This window comes from Pteropus alecto, unplaced genomic scaffold (assembly GCF_000325575.1).
Source record: "Pteropus alecto unplaced genomic scaffold, ASM32557v1 scaffold65, whole genome shotgun sequence".
Classification (NCBI taxonomy): Eukaryota; Metazoa; Chordata; class Mammalia; order Chiroptera; family Pteropodidae; genus Pteropus; species Pteropus alecto.
The window spans coordinates 7,025,011-7,034,718 of NW_006439191.1; the positions used below are offsets into that span (position 1 = coordinate 7,025,011).

At 39.3% G+C, this 9,708-nt stretch overlaps 1 long non-coding RNA gene across 3 annotated transcripts in view; it reads right to left on the reverse strand.

The window, feature by feature from the left end:
* Nucleotides 1-310: 310 nt before the first annotated feature.
* Nucleotides 311-9,708, reverse strand: part of LOC107195959 — a 304,896-nt gene continuing 295,498 nt past the window's right edge. For all 3 annotated transcript variants that reach the window (XR_003047553.1, XR_003047558.1, XR_003047554.1), the window contains 2 exons: nucleotides 2,252-2,358; nucleotides 311-1,024 (listed from right to left, as the gene is read on the reverse strand). This is a non-coding gene — a long non-coding RNA (uncharacterized LOC107195959). The remainder of the gene's footprint in view (nucleotides 1,025-2,251; nucleotides 2,359-9,708) is intronic.

Sequence of the window (9,708 nt, forward strand, 5' to 3'; positions counted from 1 at the left end):
GAAGAAGAAAATGCTACGTGACAAAGAAAAGAACCATTGTAAAATGAGTCCTTATTCCTCTCACAGAGGAATAGTGGAATAATGTCGGAAAAGTAAAGGACAAGTTTTAATAATGTCAGAAAAGTGACTTGATGTCTGATTGAATCCACAGTATTCATAATCTTTTTCTGACTACATACTGATTTAATGTTTCTCATTAACCAAATTAGCAAGCTATTCGATTAAATTAACAAGCCAGTAGATATCTATTTATTATCTATTTATAGATAATAAATCATCCCACACTTAGGGGCTTAAAACAACACCATATATTTATAATCCCTAAGGGGTTCCCTGGGTCAGGAGCTCGGGGAGGGTGGTTCCTGGCCAGGGTCTCTCATGGCCGGCAGATATGGGGCTGGGGCTCAAAAGCAGGGCGAGGGACGCCAAAGAAGCTGGGTGTTGGCCCAGCTCCTCTCTTCAGCATTCTCAGAACCTCTCCACGTGCTCTTCAGGTGAGTCTGGGCTTCCTCCGTCATGGTGGCCTCAGGACACTCAGATTCTAACAAGGCTGGCTGCTGACACAAGAGGGAGAATCCTAACAAATCAAAACCTTCGTCTATGACCTCATCCTGAAAGTCACACAGTATCGTTATCACCATATAGTCACATTGCATCCAGTCTCAAGGGGAAGAAGCACAGACCCCATCTGTCACCATCAGAGTCCTGTTCTAAGCAGAGGACATGGAACAGAAGCTGTCGTTCTGACTGTTTTGGAAAATACAATTAGCCGCAATAAGTCATTCTGGGCATTTTGTTTGATTGAATGCTGTTCTTAGAGGAGTAGAAATTAGTAGAAAAATTAGTAGAAATTAGTAGAAAAATCTTGAACAAGTGATGCTTCTGTTTATTGGCGGAAATGTGTCGATAATACGCACTCCAAAGAGTAATGCCCCTCCAGGGCATCCATTTAGACACTGGTACGATCCCGTGTAACCAGTGGCTCGAACGCCCCATCTCTCATCTTCAGTTTGTTCTTTCTGGTCTGGAAAAACAAAGCAACGTTGGAAGACTGGCCCCATTAATAACCGAAAGAAAAGGCCATCTTCAGAACACCTCGCAGGGTTTTAATATTTTCTTTTCTTACCTAGCCTTCATTTGAATCAAAGCTCAACCTGGCCATTTTGCAGGTGTTTTCTTTAGGCTGCAGTTAATTGCCAGAGAGGTGTCTCTTGCTCATGAGATTGAGCAACGTGAATGGTAACCCACATTCTTGAGGCTTGGGCTCTGGTATTTTAAAACATAGCTAAGGGTTAAATAGACTTTTGAAACAGAACAGCCTCTTTACGATTGTTGTTGTTATTGCTATTATTTTAAACATGAAGCTTCACGTTCCAAAAATGTATATTTCCTTTCCTGAGAAAGGGCATCCTCCTCGGGATTCTCAAACCTGAGCCAGAAAAGGCTATAGACTGAATCGCACCCTCTCATCCAAATGTGAATTAGCGTTTCTCGTCTTTCTCTGTGACATCTTTATATTATATATAAAACATATGTATAATAAGTTTATAACAAAATGATTTTATAATAATATATATACATTTTAAGAGAAATATTCTCTGATCGCTGCCTTGGCTTTCTTTGCCTTGTTTTCCATCCTTTCCTGTATAAAACATCATCAGGAAAACAGCTACGACTGCACGTCGTTAACTAGCACGCAACCCCATTTTATAAGGCACTCTGGACCCAACCAGATTACTTCCCTAAATGCTTCTCAACTGTCTAAAATTGCCATAAAATGAAACTCGTGTTTGTACACCTTCAGAGAGTGCCTTCACTCTGTCTCCTGCTACATGAGGGACCACTGGTGGGGACAGTCCCCATAATATAAACTGTCATTTACACGAGGGAAGCCAAAGAGACGTCACATAAGGTCCATGGCATTGACCTCTGCCTGTTGCGAGTCTCCCCTGTGTGGTATTAATAGCCAGAATCGAGACGACATCCCTGGAGTTACGATCAGGAACAAGAGCTACTTGGTTTGACATCAGGAAGAGGAGACTTGGAAAACTCAGTTTTCTAAGAGTTTGCTTTGTTAACTGTTTGCATTTACAATCATCAGGTTAGACTAGAATGTGACCAGCTTGAATATTTAACTAGTAATCCTGTTAAGTATTTCTCCTTATGTCTGGATGCTACTAGGGCTACAACTGGAAAATAGTAAAACAACTAGAAATTTTGGTTAATTCAAAAAAAGTTTACGGTACGATACCGTCATTTCTGGATATTTTAAAAAAGCACCAAAGTTCTTGAGAATTTCTCGTCCGTTTCCATTTTCTGATTCCAGGCATGCATCTTCTGAGTTTTTGTTGGTATCCTCTATGGAGATTAAAGAAAAAGTTGTAAATGAACCTCAACCTAAACTTTACACCTTACATAAAAATCAACTCAAAATGGGACTTCAGTGTAAAATATAAATGAGACATTTTTTAGGAAAAAAGAAAGAAAATCTTTAGGACCCAGGGCTAGGTGAAGAGTTTTTAGATTGGACACCAAAAGCACAGTCTATAAAAAGAAAAATTAATATATTTGACCTCATCGAAACTAAAAACTTTTGCTCTGGGAAAGACTGTATGAGGAGGATAAAAATATCAAGCTACAGATTGGGAGAAAACCTTTGCAGACCACAAAACCAGTGAAGACCGTATATCTAGAGTATGTAAAAAACTCTGAAAAGTCAACAGTAATAACACACAATCCAGTCAGAGAATGAGCAAAAGCCATGAACAGGCATTTCACAAGAAGGACATACAGATGGTAAAAAAGCACAAGAAAACATGTTAAAGATCATCAGCCGGTAAGGAAAAGCAAATGAAAACCACGCGCTATCACGACACGCCCATTGGTGGTTAAAATAAAAATTAGTGACAACGCCAAACGTTGGCAAGAATGCAGAGGAGATTGCTCACACGTTGCTGGTGGGAATGACGGACCGCGAAGCAGCCACTCTGAAAAACTGTTTGGCAGTTTCTTTAAAAACTCGACGTGACCTTACCATGTAATTCAGCGATGGTAGCCTCGGGCATTTACCCAGAGAAGTGAAAACTTGTGTTCACACAAAAACCTGTAGCCCCAAACTGGAAACAACCCAAACGGCCTTCAACAGGTGAATGGTTAAACAAGCGATGACACATCCAGACCGGGCACGCCATGGAGCAATAAAACTGTTCGTACAGGCCCAAACTGGGCTCCATCTTAATGGAAATATACTAAATTAAAAAAAAAAAAAAAAGAAACCTCAAAATGCTACCCCATATGACCCTCTTCACACAACATTCTGAAAATAACAAACCCCAAAGAGATGGAGAAGAGATTAATGGTTGACAGAGGTTAGGGAAGGGGAGGAGAGTGGGGGTAGCTTCAAAGGGTTAACACAGGGGATCTTGGGAGACTGAGCAGTTCTGTATCTTGACTTGCATGAAGCTATATATGCATGAAAATTGCATTGACTAAGTTGATCGAAATGTGCTTAGATGTATACGTTCACACACATGCGCAGATGAATCTATGAGTGTCCACGAAACCTGTGAACTTTAAATAAGCTCCCAAGATTGTGTCACGGTCATCTTCCTGGTTGTGATATTATACTACAGTCTTGCAAGACTGTACGGGGAGCTCACAGGCACCCTTCACCTAGTTTTCCTCGGGGAAAGTCTTTCCTGTGGGAAAGACTCTGTGAGGAGGATAAAAAGATCAAACTCTAGACCGGGAGAAATGTGCTTATAGACTGGGTTTTCCATAGCTTGATCTTTTTATCCTCTTCACAGAGTCTTTCCCACAGGAAAGACTTTCACCGAGGAAAACTAGCTGAAGGCTGCCTGTGAGCTCCCCGTACAATTTTCCTGCAGCTCTCTGCGAATATATAATTATTTCAAAATGCAAAATGAAAAAAGTCCTGTGCTGGACTCAATTTAACATCTAATCCTGTATCGTTAAGAAGGAGGGATTTATTTCTGCTAAAACAAAGAATAAAAGTGATTAGCATGAAAACACTCTCTCTCTCTCTCTCTCTCTCTCTCTCTCTCTCTCTCTCTCTCCATCTCTCTCTCTCTCGCAGATATATAAATGAAGCTAGGAACACGGATAGGACAGTAGTTGAAATTATCGGTAATTCATTTAGAAATTCATGTATGGTACGTATGTTTGATAAGTATTACTTTTGCTTACTTATTTTTCATGTATATAATTATATGAGAATGAGAAAAGCAGAGGTAAATGCTGTAAAACTGCAGAGCCTGACAGCTGGGGCTCAAATTCTTATTGGCTTGGTTGTTATAGTAACATAGCAGTTTCTCCTAGATCTAAGCCCAGAAAAAACAGTAAGAACAATTAAACATATGCAAATAGTAATAAATGTATTTGTTCCCCAATTAAATTCAATCATACTTCCAAATTTCCCATTTTGTATTAACCTCATTGGAATTCACTTTGGCCTCACGTCAGATGTTTTTTGGAAAAATAAAAGCAGTTTTGGGATGTCTACTTTTACTCTTTCATCCAAATAATGAGAAAAATTTGAAACCTATCTATGTCCTTTCAGTAATGGTAGTAAATATGAACTATGTATCCATATATATAAAATTCTGGATGGTTTCAAAGACAGGTCATGCCTTAAGAGCCTTTAAAAAAAGTGTATAAGCTGTGTCATTATTTTTTTTATAAATCACTATTCATCACAGCAATATGGGACTTCTTTAAAAATAGTGGAACACCCACATAAAGGGTGTGAAACTAGATACGTGATACCTCAGTATATTACATTAGGGGATCTCTAGGAAATATTGGTAAGTGAAATATGCAGAACAGAGGGAAGTATGTAAACCACCTGCCATTTAGCTAAATGGGGCATATAAAAGTATATATACATCTTTTCTCATATTTAAAAAGATCAAAGGAAAAACATAAAAATTTAATAAATGATTACTTAGAGGGAAGGTAGAGAAAAGATGAAAATCTCAGGGCAGAAAGTCAGCTTCTCTCAATATCTGACGTTTGTATATCTGATGTCGAAACCACATACAGATTTCACATAGTTTTAAAACCAAATTAAATTAGAAAGCCACCCCTTAAAATTGAAAGGAAGTTGCAACTTATGGACCTAACTGTCCTTGGAGTTGATGGTGGCACAACCTCACAGTGAGGTGACTTTAAACCACAGTCATTTTACTGTAGGTTCCAAGTGGGATATATCTTAAAGACGAAATAGAGCTAAAAAAAAAAAATCTTACATTTCTTTTATATTTTTGATGTTAGTATTATTAGCATTGTTACTGAGCCATGATTAGATATTTGATATTAAATAATTATTAGTTTGTTTCGATATAATAATATTATGAATATATGTAGAAAGAAATCATCATCTTTTTGAGAAACAGGCCCAAATATTTACAGATGAAACAATACGATGCTTAGGTTTGTTTTAAATAATCTAGGGCTGGAGAAGTACGTGAAGAGCAGTGGAAGACCGTCGGGAGTTGCTCATTACCAGCCAGAGCTGGGTGATGAGCACATGAGGTTCGCTATCTTATTCTCTCCACTCTTATATAAATTTGAAAATTTTCACATTAAAATATTAAAAATGTCAATCAAATCTGAGTTGACAATGTTAAAATAAAAGCTCATGCACCGTTTCCTTCCATAATAAAGTATATGGTCTCTGTAGAAATTCATTGTTGGGAAGCCCAGCATCATTTCAAACATTTGCAAAATCATTATTTTACTTGATTTCAGACTAGAAGAGTGTTGGAATTTAGTATGAGTTTTTTTTTTTTTTTTTTAGAAATCATCCATTTTAGGAAAGGAAAATTCGCTGTTTTCTTGGGCACAAAAGAAAATTTAGCTTGAGCTCCTTTGCTAGCTTTACGTCTGAAAACCCAGAGAAATATAGAAGCACAAACTTCCAGCTCCTCTTGCCTGGTCCTGCTGATGGGGTCTCTGCCACCATTGCTCTGCTGAGAGCGAGAAGCACGGCATGCCTTTCGAAGGCCCAGGTTTGAGTCCTGGCTCTAGTCTTTCTAAACTTCATATATTTAGCTGTAAAACGAGGAGATTCATTTGATGAGGCAGTTGTAAGGCTTAAATGAAAAAAAAATAAAAAAACAGGTAAAGTGCTGAAGACGTTGGCTGGAAATGAGTAAGTGCCCAATAAATGTTATAGACACTATGTCTTTTTTCCTTTCCCAAGGAAATAATATCCATTGCATATGGCTGTTATTATCTTCAAGTGAAATAATAATAATCTATGTAAAAGTGTTTATTATTTGTTGTTTCACCCGTTGTCACTAGGTCACAGGCTGATGAGACGCCCACCCAACAGACTGCTCATCTCATAGAGGGCTTTTTGGAAGTATGGGGCTCGGAGGTTGGTGGACTTCCAGAGATACAAGTAGGTGACAGCAGCTATGGAAGGGTGCTAACTTAGATGAGACTGTTGACCTGTTCACATCCACAGGCATGTTAATTGGAGTGAGTCTGCCCTGAGTCTGCCCTGGACTGTCTGACTTTGGACAGACAATCCAGGGCCAGCTGCTTAGGTTGCATGACTATATTCACCGAGGCAGGTTATTGATGGGTTGCAAAGGCGACTTGTTATTCAGGCTACAGAACAATAAATCTTTTCCTAAGTGTGTGGGGACATTTAGATCCTCAGCTCTCACTTTTCACATATCTACCAATTTTTCTAGAAGCTGTCTCATCTAAAAGAAACCAATTTTGTACTCACGGGTGCTGAATACCATATTGTCGGGGTTCAGAATATGCCACTCCAAAATACACCACTTTGGCATAATGATCATTTGAATTAAATGATCAATCTTGCTGGTGCAAGAAGGACACTCTGAACGTTCTTGTCCCCCATTAGGGACAAAGGCAGGAGCTATAGCTTCCGTACGAAAGGTACCCTCCCTGAACCAGGAGGGTAGAAGGCATCCTTATCATGAGACAGGCAAGACAGGGGCAAGCAGGCTGTAAAAACAAACACAGTTACTTCTTCATCACTTTACTACCCCGGCCCACAACTCTGTGTTATCAATTCTTCACAAATGTATTGTTTCTTTGTCAAAAAGGTATGAAAGCTTCCTACTGTGGTCACTTCTTTGTCTCATGGCTTTGTGGGACTCTCTTACACACATACAAAATTACATTTGTCTTTCTTTTGTTAATCTTTTTACTACAGGTAGTCTCAGCCAAGAACCGAGAAGGGCAGAGGGAAAATCTTCTTCCTCCTCTACAATATCCTATTAAATGTATCAAGTTTACGAAGTAGGTATTGTTATCCTCCTTTAAAAGGGGTTAAATTTGAGGCACGGAGAAGTTTACTGTTTTGCCCAATATCAGATAGCCAGACAATGAGACTAAGCAGCAAAGTGGATTTGAATACACACCTGTGTAACTATAAAGCCTGGACTTTTAACCACTATGCAGGTTCTGATTGCTGCCAACTTTGTTAAAGCAACTGTTAAAAACGTTAACATTTAAAGTAAAGGGGAAAACACAAGTTATTGACTCACATATTCATTCATCCATTTAACACTTTTATTGAGTCCCTATGATGTTCTAGGCAGTGTTCTCGATGTTTCTGACAATCCAGAGATGAAGAGAAAGTCAGTGCCATCTTAGTGAGGAAGGTTATAAGCAAATGCATATGAAGTATATGACCATCAGATAACAAGAAGTTATCGAAGTACCGTGGTGAAACTTGTTAGTTTTCTTGAAGAATTAACAATTTGTTTGAGGAGACAAAGCATGAATATATGAAAAGTTAAAGGGTTGAGAAAAGTGTCAAGCAACCTAAATGAAATAACACAATAATTTTGAAGCGAAGCATCCAAGATTAATTTCTATTAGCGACGTAGAAGACAAATGATGAGCGCGTGGAAACGGGAGACTGCTCAGGGCTGCCGTGTTCTGGGTGGTTTTGGGGAGGAGGCTGAAGAGTTGATAGGAGTTGGCTGGATGGAGGGAGGAAGGCATCCTGGAGCAGTGGAAACAAGTTAATTGTCTCCGCGAGACAAGTGAAAGTTCATTTTTTTTTGCTGATAGTTGCTAAACGTGACAGATTTAAAGAGTGTAAGTTTGGCCCTTATGGCTCTTAACACTAAATCTGAGGCCCCGTTCAATTTCATCAACCTGACCTTGAAAACATCAGCGTGAAGCCTGGATGTTCATGCATCAGTTACTGAATCTCAACAGATGGGATATACTTTTTTTTTTTAAATGCAAACAAAACACTACGTTTACCGTGCCCTGTAGAGTACGAAAACCTAGTTGACATTCTCGTTTACTCATCACCCGTCTCCTTTAATATGTCATCCATCATTTGCTCCGATTTCCCTGAAGAGCTCGTGAAAAGCTGCAGTGCGAACGACTGAGTAGTCAGATGCCTTCCGTTATCTCTCTGATGGGAATGTGGAGGGCGGGGGGGAAGTCGAGTTCCTTCGACGACGATGGCGGATGCGTGACGGAGTCTGGAGACAGGCTGCACGGCAACTTGATTTTGACCTGGCCGACCACTCCTCGTTGCGTAGAGCGCCACGGCGATGGTGGAAAGCGGGGTACAGCTCTGTGTCTATCTGGGTGTCGGCATATTCTGAAATAAGTTGCTGCTGACTCACCGTTCTCGGAAGAAGCCTCTTTGTCTACGCTGCTGGAAGTTGACCAGATGTCCAGAGGAGGCGGGCCAGCCCTCTCACGCATCCCTTTGAATCCCAGAAAGGTAATCTCAGAATTAATCCTGTGGGCCAAGGAGGCCAAAACATATGTGAAGGAACTGTGAGGATATGTTTTCAAGCAATGACAAGGAAGTGGTAGATGACTTTTTTCTCCTACATTGATGGGGAAGTTGAGGAAAGAATGATGGCCTATTTTTTTTAAAAAAATGCAACCATCAAAATGTCCTTATTTAACTGTTATTCAACTTCAGCAGTGCCTTAGGTGTCAGAGACATTTAGAGCAAGGGGAATCAAATTTAATTTCCAGGCCTCTACGATTGTTCATGGAGCCCCGTAACCTGAAGACTCAACTGCCTCTGACTGGGCTGTTTATTCACTTGTGATTTTTTTCAGGGATTTTTTTTTGGAGGGAGGGGGTAGGATGGTGGTAAGGGTTGGGTTAAAGATAAATTCACAAGTGTTTGTGATATATACACTCCACTTATTTTGAAATATTTGAACTGACCTAGTCAGAGGTAATGTGTTCTAAAATTAAAAACTTATCAGAATTAAGCATACTAATAATGCCATCACCAAAATTAAGAAACAAAAATTAATTCGATGAGTTTACATTATATGCTGAGAGTCTAATAAAGGGCAGTATGCTATGTGCCATGGGGGAGGATATGAATAAAGGACATTATATATATCTTTTGAGAAGTACAATCTTACTAATGTCCCAAGCAGTCTAAAAAAGAAAAAAAAAAAAAACCCTTGAAAAATCATTTTTATAAAACTTTAGTGGCCGTGTTTATATATACATATCGGTTTCAAAAATCCTACCAATGCCTGATGCAGTCAAATAAAATTTTCTGCAGGGGAGCCCATCTTACCGGAGAATAGATTCCAAATCAGAAGAAAAATGAAAATAGTAAAATCCTATTTTGTCTCTAGTTATGCATCGCCCTACCTTCTCCTAGCATGACCAACTCAACCAGATTTTTTTCCAACAATAGAGAAA